Consider the following 9316-nt stretch of genomic DNA (forward strand, 5'->3'; position numbering starts at 1 on the left):
ATTTTTCAAGGAATTTTTGTTTCATGAAATATAAATAATTGAAATTTTTTTCAAGTTCTTTTCATATTTTCATAGGAAAAAGTATGTCTACACTGATATTTTAATACAATATAAGCTAAAAATATTTTGAAAGCTTCTACCCTTGAAGGGTAACATTTGACTCCCACTCCGTGATATGGCGAGGCGTGTGCTCCCACAAGGTGGCGCTCTTTATTCAAAAATCCCAACAGCAAGCAGTTTTGCTCAGTATTTACAGCGTTCAATGACCTGAGGCGGCTTGGAGCACATCGCAGGATGCCACAAAAGCAGCCAGATGCATCTGCGACTCGCAATTCATTTGCATTTCATTTTTATCTTCAAAACTGCGAGGGTACAAGCAAATTTTAGCAGCGACGTCAGGTTCTGAAAATTTAGATGCTTTAAAAGTTCAGGTTTAAAATTTGAATAAGAAAATGAATTGTGGAGATAAATAAAAAACCATTGTTGGGGAGACAGAAGGCAAGTTTGGCCAGAGTGGAACTGCTCGAGAAGCAGAACCTAGAAAATGACATGACCTGTGTGGAAACGCATAAGCCATTTTATATATCTCTAAGAGTTGAAGTCATTTCAGCCACTGAAGTGGAAAACAAACAAAACTAGGATGGATAGATAGATAGATAGATAGATAGATAGATAGATAGATAGATAGATAGATAGATACTTTTAAAAATGTACTTGGTACAGGGTCTCACTACACAGATCGGACTCCTAGCGATCCTCCTGGCAAGTTTCAGCCTCCCCAGTGCTGGGAGTCCGGGGTTGGGGCTGGTGCAGCATGTGGTGCTGGGGATCGAACCCCAGTCTGCAAGAGACTTTTAAAAAGAAGAAAGTGTCTAATGATAGAGATTTTATTCTTCAAAATCTGATTTCTTGACTACAAGGTAAGAACCTGGAATGGAGAATTTCTTAAATTCTTTCAATTTATTCAGGCTCCGGAGTGTTACATCTGACTATGCCAGTGTCTGTCTAGTATTCAAAATTGGCGTTATTGGTCTGGCCAGATAGCTCAACGGACTAAAGCGCCTGCTCAGGCAGGCTCAGGGACTGGGGCTCAATCCTGGCGTGACATGCAGCCCTGCCTCTGGGATGCGCTGAGACAGCGGTTGAGACTGGGCGTGGTGGCACGCGCCTGTAATCCCAGCGCTTGGGAGGCTGAAAACAGGAGAATTACTACAAGTCTGATCTGTGTAGTGAGACCGTGTAGACCCTGTACGAAATACATTTAAAAAATTGGCATTATTTATATTATCACTCAGCCCCAAGCAAATTACTTCTCTGGTAACCAATTAAAATAAAAATATATTCAAATACTGGAAAAAAAAAAGTTGTGTGAGGAGTTCTGTTTCCATTTAAGTTATAGATAGGGTTAAAAAAATTACCTCTATAAATGAAGAAGACTCAGATCATCTAAAATATTTTTTTCCTTTAATAATCAGAGTGTCAAGGTTTGAAGACTCAAGACATTCAGATGAAAAAGTATAAAGGAGGGGGCTGGGGAGATAGCTCGGCACAACAGCCTGCCTGGCAAGTTTAAGGTTCCAAGGTCAATCCCCAGTACCACATGCCATGCCAGCTCTGGAACCCCAGGCTTGGTGGTGCACCCCTGTAATCCCAGCACTGTGGAGGCTAAGACAGGAGGATCAATATGAGTCCGAGTTGCATAGCGAGACCCTGTACTAATTAATCAATTAATTAAAAAAGAGACAGTATTAAGGGTTGACAAAGTCTTCTAAGTAAAGATAGGATAAATTAAGACAAGTGAATGCAATTGTGAAAGCAGGTGAGCAGAAGGCACCTAACTTTACTAATTCTTAAGAATTTATCATGAGCTACCAGGAGAGGTCAGAACTCCTGAGAGCTCCATACTCGAAGGATGTCTACACACACTTGATCCCAGCATTTCTGCAGGATGGGCTCAGATGTTGACCCCAGTATTTTTACAGATGATGATGAAATGGAAAGAGAAAGTTTATCTGTCGTGAAGCAAAGGGCCAGACCCTTGAGCGTCCAACACCAGCTCATGATTTGATCAGGAAAGCCATCGGCCTATAGGAGAGAAACAGGAAAACTTCCTGTAAGTCCCAGAGAGGATGGCCACCAGGAAAACTTATCACCCTGTTCCCTCAGTCAAGAGCAGCTATGGCTGGTGGATATGGAGAAATCTCCCCACAGCATCTGAGAGTAGAGATCCCTTTGCCCTGCCTAACCCAAGGGATAGGAGCAGGGCTACCAGCATGGGGTAAGGGCAGGATATGATTTATAGAGCTGCTACTTCAGGGAAGAGGCCACTTTTTAGTTCCTAGAGGAGGGGCAGAAACCTGGGTGTAGTCTTGATCCACCAGAGTAGGGGCAAGGAAATGAAGAAAGGTCCGATTCTGAGGTTTGGTGCACAGAACCAACTTAGAGAGAAACTGCAAGAGCAGACCCAATTCCCATTCTCCCCTGCCCCTTGCTCCTGCTACAAGCTTAGCAGAACAATTGCCCATTGCTAGGAAACGCACGAAATACAAGGAGAAATTCCTGTTCTTTCTTATAACACATGCATGCAGAATTTTCTGAAAGTTGAAGGCAGGACCAGCCACTGAGACAAATCTTCCATTTTCTGATCCTGACACAAAACAGCAAATATACAGTAGACAACTGTGAGGATTTCAAGTTGTATTGCTGAAAATGCCTCTGACAATATTAAAACCCAGACCCAGCTCAACTCCTAGCTAATGAATCAATCCCATAAATTAATTAATATTCACAAATACAAACATTGTTTACCTTACCTTCTTACAGGTTGGTTTTGTTGCTGTCCCTCATACAATGTTTGATGCGCAATTACTAATTATAAAATTATACAACATACAAAAAGAGAGTAAAAAAAAAAGATCCCAGTGGAAAACAATAAAATAAATCACTATTATTGAAATAGTGAAAGAACTAGTAAAAGAATAAGAGGTAGAGAGAACAGACAAACAAATGGAAACCTTAAACCTAGAAAACATAAAATGGAAATGCTAGAAATCAAAGATATATACAGAAAAACATTTGTTGGTAGGCTTCATAACAGACCAGACATTGCAGAGGGAAGAATCAGTGACCTTGAAGATAAGTTGATAGAATTTACGTGCACTGAGAAATAGACAAAAAGGTAGGTAAAATATTGTCACATATTTTAAGCAAAAAATTAGATAGGACTGAAGAATGCAAATTATAATAGGAAATATAAAGATGAATGGAGCTTGACTAAAGTTTCAGCTTTCATGCCAGGCGTGGCGGCACACAGCTGGAACCGCAGCACCGTGGGATGCTGAAGCAGGAGGATTTTAAATGCAAACTCACCATGCAGGCTAAGCCCCCGGGGCACACTGAGATGGCGACTGAGACTGGGCGTGGTGGCATGTGCCTGTAATCCCAGCACTTGGGAAGCTTTAAACAGGAGGACCAGTAAGAGTCCGATCTGTGTAGTGAGACCCTGTAGACCCTGTGATAAATGCATTTAAAAATAAAAAAATAAATGCAAGCTCAGCCTTAGAAACTTAGTGGCTTAGTGAGACTCAGTCTCAAAAACTTTTTATAAGGCTTATGTGGGTAATGTAGTGCATAATTTTGGATTTCAATCACCAGTATCACAAAAAAATAAAAAAATAAGAAAGAAAATAAAATTGCCTAATCTTTGAAATATAGAGTAAATGAAGAACAACTAACATTATGAAATTTTTGAAAAGGTTCATAAATCGCATTCCAATAGTGAGTTTTTTTTTCATCATATGAAGAGTTCTAAAAAATCAATAAGACAAAGAACTGCAACTTGGACACATCTGACCACCAAGCACATGATCATGTGCTCAAAGTTATTACTGACCAAGAAATGAAAACTACAGTTAAATACACTGAGAGCTATCCCCTAGCGTAGGTAAAATTAAAAGGAATGAAAACACTAAATGTCAATGAGAATGTAGAAAAATCTGAAATTCTCACATATTGTTGATGGAGCACAGTGACATGGCACCTTGGGAAGCAGTATGCAGCTTTCTTATAAAGTAAACATGACTGTGTTACTCTTGCTGGAGTTGTGGTCAGAGAGCATGGGATGCTCCGAGTCTTAATTATAGTCATCAATTCTTATTACAAGTCCATACTTAAAGGAAAAATCTAAGCTTGTCTTTATAGATGAGAAACCAATGTTCTGTGCATGCAACAGCTAAAATCACGGAGATAAGAAGTGATAAAACTGGGATTAAATCTTATGGTCATTTCTTCAACTTCATACCTATTTTATGTGAGTATAGTATTTAATAATTATTCTCTATTTTTCCTTTCTTCTAATGAAACTGAAGTCTGTCATTTCTCTTTGAGTGTGGTAACTCCTTTTAATTAATTGTGAAAAGAAGCTCCAATTTTTTATGAGCTAAAATGAAACCACTGGTCTTAATTTCATTTGTCTCACTAACAAGCTATGATGATAAAATAATGCACTCTCTTTTATTTCTTAATTATAGATTAAGGTATACAGTGGTATAGTCTCTATTCCCCCCCACCCCAGGTCTATGTTAGTATGATTTACATACTGACTGTTGTGGTGATTCAATAACTATGTACATTTAAAATATATTCAAATGATATACTTTTAAAATTTGAATTTTACTCTCTATATATTCCCCCTAAAAGGATTAATGGATACACCGGATAAGTTGGATTTAAGATGTGGATAAACAGAAGTCTTTAACAGGGCTTCTTTCTAAGAGTTTTTCAAACCACAATTAGGACTCTTTCTTTTTCTTTTTTTTTTTTTTTTGAGGAACTGGGGTTTGAACTCAGGCCCTTGCACTTGCCAGGGAAGCGCTTATTCTACTGAGCCATCTCCCCAGCCCCTGGACTCTTTTTCTTTTTCATTTATTTATGACTTTCAAATACAATGCCTAATGCCTAAGAAATGACTCCACCTAAGAACAGACTTACTTGTTACAGATACAGGAGATAAGGAATATCCCCACACATGAGAATGAAGTCAAATATGCAATTTAGGAAGGTAAGGTAGAAATCTGATGTTCACAGTGATTGATGGAGGTGGAGAGGAGGGCTATTACGTAGAATGTTATTCTGTTTATTGTATTACATATTACTTCACCATAATATTCCATATGTATTATATATATGGAAATCTCTGCAATATTCCTCAAATAAGCATTTTTTAATAGTAAGTGATAAGATTTACTTTACTTTTCCTTTTTTCTTCTGTTTAACAGTAAGTGAAGGTTAAAGACCAAACTAGGGTGCTAGAGAGATATCTCAGTAGAATAAGCACTTGCCTGGTAAGCACAAGGGCCTGAGTTCAACCCTCGGTTCCTCAAAAAAAAAAAAAAAAAAAAAAAAAAAAAAAAAAAAAAGACCAAACTAGACTGTAGGTTTGGGGTCAGAGGTTTTGGACTTAGTGACGCGTGCTGGAGGCGTGATGACTTTGGACTGTGGTGATGACGTGTAGGCATGAATGGAGAAGCATGCAGATGAAGACTGGACTTTAGGAAGGGCCTAGGGGCCCAGGGGGAGAGGGAGGAGACACTTGAGGGAGAGACACGTGATAGGACAGCATCTAATTCTACAGAGTGGAAGGTATGTGAAGTTTGCAGTAAGGTCATTAGGTTCAAGTACCAGAGATAGGAATAAAACTTTAAGCATATTTTTTTTCAATGAAAGTGGGTGGAAATGTTTTCACAGAAAACAGAGAGTCAGAGCTGAGGACCTGTTCCAGGGAACTTAGCATACAAGTTTGAGAAATCTGGCAATGTAGAAAAAGCTCTAAATCCAGACTCTAAGAGTAATATATTCCCACAAAAAGGTGTTCAACGTGAGCACACTTGAGAGCAGAGGAAAAGTAGTTAATAGAAGGGAAGAGACTGCTGGAGGGAAGAGAAATGGATATACAAAAGTTCAACATCCCTGAGGGGCTGGGAAAGTAGGGAGAGCAACTATCCAGGTAAAAGCCACGAGAGGAAAAAAGTAATTCATTAAGGTGACAACAGGGATTTACTGCTGTAGCATGAAACTTTGAAAAAACATTTTATCTTTTTAAAAAGCCCTTCTAAGTGGATAGTTGAAGGTCAGTGTGTCCGTCTTACACTACATGACCAGGACTGGAAAATGATGTTTGCTCTTCTCGCCGCTCTTTGTCATTCTCTCCCAGTCCTTCCCCTGTATTCTTTCTCCCAAAGGCCACCTTTGCAGGGCATGAGATGTTCAGAGTCTTAACTGTAGTCACCAATTTTTACTACAAGTCTGTACTTAAAAGATAACTGTAGGTTTGTTTTTATAGATAAGAAAAACGAATGTTCTGTGCATGCAACAGCTAAAATCACAGAGATAAGAAGTGATAAAATTGGGATTAAATCTTCTGGTCCTTTCTTCAGCTTCACACTTATTTTTCATGAGCATAGTATTTAATCATCATTCTCTATGTTTCCTTTCTCCTAATGAAACTGAAGTCTGTCATTTCTCTTTGAGTGTGGTAACTCCTTTTAATTAATTGTGAAAAGAAGTTCCGATTTTTATCAGCCAAAATGAAACCATTGGTCTTAATTTCATTTCTCCCACTAACAAGTTATGATGATAAAGAAGTGTGCTTTTTTTATTCTTAATTGTAGATTAAGGTATATAGAGGCACACTTTTCAATCTTAACTACGATTGTAACAGTTGTCAAAGATTGGTCCCCTTTTGTGAATGAGCCAAGTTTGGAATTCGCTATATTATCATATACTCCTTCCTTTTCACTTGGATTTTATCTATGGGCACTAGTTTTTAAAGTTCTACTGTATGAATTGATTATAAAACTAAGAACAAAATTTAATTAAGGCTAATAAGCTATTAAGGCTAATGAAGCTAACAAAAACAATGGCCTTAAATCATCGTTACTGACAATTGGCTTTGTAATTCCACTTTCGTCTCAATTTAAATAATAAATAATAGCATAAAAACTAAAGACACTGGAATTTCAGAAACTTACACTGGGGAAAATGTTTTCCAAAATGTTAGAGTGTGCTGCCTCTTCTGTCCAGATTTCCTCCCAAAGCCTATTGTGGTCATAGGTGGGACTTTTTGAAGGTGGCTAGATTCAGGGTGTGAATTGGGGATGACACTGGGATTAAAAGTGTGGATAATGTAATCTCCACTCTGGGCGAGGCTGGCACTAATCAATAAGCTTGCAGCCTGGATGGAATAAAAAAAGAATAGTTTTTTTTTTTTTTTTCTCGGTACTAGGGATTGAACTCAGGACACTAGGCTTGCCAGGCAATCACTTATACTGAGCTATCTTCTCAGCCCAAAAAAGAATAGATTTTAAAAGGCAGGCTGCTGCCACTGCTATGGCTGCTGCCCTCCACCTGCCACACCATGGACTGTTTCTCCTCTCCTGCCCCTCTTTTGCTCCGCCACCTCAAAACCAGCTGACTGTGGGCTAAAATATACCTTTCCTCCTTTAACTTTGAGTGTCATGGTATTTTTGTCCTTGTAGTGAAAAAAGTAACCAAGACAGAAGGTAAGCCCTGAATTCAGTTACTATGTTGAAAAAAATCTTGCTTTATGTAAAAATAAATCAGTTGGGAAATATGTCTTGGATCCAAATTTCCTTCTTCTCTTCCTTCGAATAAAACATTAATAACTCTTTTCTCTTGAAAATTCCTTATCAAGCTTTCTTTGGTGCATATTTTTTCTCTAAATTATTTCAATATTGGCTTGGCTTTAGACCTTTCTTTAATTTCTCCACTCTCTTTCTAAATGACCTCACTGGCTGAGGAGATGACTCAGCACAATACGCACTTGCCTGGCAAACACAAGGGCCTGAGTTTAATCCCTGGTTCCACAAATAAATAAATAAATAAATAAATAACCTCACTGTCCTGTGCCTATATGTACCATCTGTATACCCAGGTCACTGAAATTCAAATCTAATTTCAAATGAATAATTAACACATGTCATGTAAACATTTTCTTTTGACTGTCACTGTTAAAGTATCTCATAGATACTCTCACGAGTATCTATGTGTCTTAACATCTCAGCCCAAAACTTAGGACCATCTTTAGTTTTCTCTCAATATGCAACTTCACAGTCCTTCTGTAAGTCAATGATTATAACTTTAAAATGTATCACCTCCTTGACATCACCATCCTACAGCAAGCTCTACCCTCATCTCTTTTTGGATTTCTGCACTAGCCTTGTTCCTTGTCAGGCCCTTCTTATTTTAATTAGTATTCTAGTCCTCCTAATCTTTAGATTTTTTTTTTTTTATTTAGTACAGGGTCTACAGTGTCTCACTATGTAGATCGGATTTGTAGTGATCCTCCTGTTCTCAGCCTCCCAAGTGCTGGGATTACAGGTATACACCACCACACCCAGTCTCAATTGCCATCTCAGTACACACTGTGGGGTGTCAACATGGCAAACCAGGGATTGAACCCCGGTCCCAGTGTCTGCCTACGCAAGTGCTTTAATCCACTGAGCTATCTGGCTGGCCCTGTCCTCTTAATTTTTAAGAGCATCCAGTGCAATCATTTTAAAACATGTAAGTTTAAGTTACCATGTAACTTCCTTATATAAAATTCTCCCATGACTTCCACAGTAATTGAAACAAAGTCCAAGTTTCTATGACCCAACATGATCTCGTAGCTGGTACTTTTCATTCAAATTACATTTAACGCTACTGTCATTTGGTCACTAAGCTTCAATTGCACTAAGGCCTTTTGTTCATTACTTCCATATACCAGGGCTGCAGTAACACATTTTCCAAAAACTTGCTGTCTTAAAACAGTAGATAGTTACTTTCTCACAGTTCTGGATATGACAGTCCAAAATCAAAAGGTCAACAGGTTGGATTCTTTCTGGAAGTTCCAAAGGAGAATTGATTGTGTGGCTCTCTTTTGGAGGTGATTTTTTTTTTTTTTTTTTTTTTTTTTTTTTTTTTTTTTTTTTGTTTTTTTTTTTTTTTTTTTTTTTTTTTTTACTATCCTTTTGTCCTTTAGCTTATGAATACAACACCACACTTCTGTCTCTTCTGCTGGATGCCTTCAGTGCACAATGTCAGCTGCTGATCTTCACTGCTGCCAGCTGTCCCCTTGCAAACCTCCCTCATGCCATGAGTCTACAGAGTGCTGGAATCAGTTGCTCATTTCCATTGCTGCCTTCTGTGAGCTCTTCAGGACAACCAGTCCTCCTGTGTACAGTTGAGCTTTCTCTTCTCTTCCCTTCTCTTCCCTTGTCTTCCCTTCCCTTCCCTTCCCTTCCCTTCCCTTCCCTTC

At 38.5% G+C, this 9316-nt stretch overlaps 1 protein-coding gene across 1 annotated transcript in view; it reads right to left on the reverse strand.

Annotated features, from left to right (window-relative positions):
• The window catches only part of Ppfia2 (PTPRF interacting protein alpha 2), a 536445-nt gene that overhangs the window by 407952 nt on the left and 119177 nt on the right, over nucleotides 1-9316 (reverse strand). The window lies entirely within an intron of this gene.

The sequence above is a fragment of the Octodon degus genome, unplaced genomic scaffold (assembly GCF_000260255.1).
Source record: "Octodon degus isolate 3935 unplaced genomic scaffold, OctDeg1.0 scaffold00004, whole genome shotgun sequence".
Lineage (NCBI taxonomy): Eukaryota > Metazoa > Chordata > Mammalia > Rodentia > Octodontidae > Octodon > Octodon degus.